Here is an 868-nt window from a genome sequence, read left to right on the forward strand (position 1 = left end):
TGTTGCACAACAATGTGAAAACACTTAACACTGCTGACCTGTACACTTAAAAATGATTAAGATGGTGTTTAATGGTATGTGGGTTTTTTTACAATAATAATAATAATAAAAGTAATAAAAGAAACACCCCTTTCTTCAGCTGCCGCTAAGGTGCTCGGTCCTTCCGAGGAAGCTAAGGCCACCTTGGGGTGAGGCCCTCACTTCATCCGGTGACGAGCCCCCTCCTAGCACTGGCCCGTACCATGGCCTCCGTCTCAGGGCTCATCTGCCTCTACTCGGCCTCATCCTGCACGACAATGAGGTGATGGTCACCCAGGATAAGATCAATGCCCTCATTAAAGCACTGGTGTAAATGTTGAACCTTTCTGGCCAGGCTTGTTTGCAAAGGCTTTGGCCAGTGTCAACATTGGGAGCCTCATCTGCAGCGTGGGAGCTGGTGGACCTGCCCCAGCAGCTGGTGTTTCCCCAGCATGAGATCCTGCCCCCTCCACCACTGCTGCCACAGCTGAGGAGAAGAAAGTAGAAGCAAAGAAAGAAGAATCTGAAGAGTCCGATGATGACATGGGCTTTGGTCTTTTTGACTAAACATCTTTAGTAACATTGTCAATAAAAAGCTGAGCTCTTAAAAATAAATAATAATAATAAAAGAAACAGACTGTTGATATATGCAATGTGGATAAATCTCAAAGGCATTAGGTTAAGTGAAAGAAGCCAGGCTCAAAAGGCTACATACTGTATGATTCCATCCATGTGACATTCTGGAAAAGGGAAAACCACAGGGACAGAAAATAAGTAGGTCAATGTCTTACAGGGCTGGGACAGTAGGAGGGGCTGACTATAAAGGAGCATGAGAGAAATTTTCTCCCTG

The 868-nt window shown here is 45.3% G+C and overlaps 1 pseudogene across 1 annotated transcript; it reads left to right on the forward strand.

The window, feature by feature from the left end:
* The first annotated feature begins 242 nt into the window (after positions 1-242).
* On the forward strand, positions 243-585 carry LOC308626847 (large ribosomal subunit protein P1-like; annotated as a pseudogene). The gene has a single exon. The product of its transcript is annotated as a large ribosomal subunit protein P1-like (transcript).
* The last annotated feature ends 283 nt before the right edge of the window (positions 586-868 follow it).

Source organism: Mesoplodon bidens (genome assembly GCF_964165515.1).
Source record: "Mesoplodon bidens genome assembly, chromosome: 13".
NCBI lineage: Eukaryota > Metazoa > Chordata > Mammalia > Artiodactyla > Ziphiidae > Mesoplodon > Mesoplodon bidens.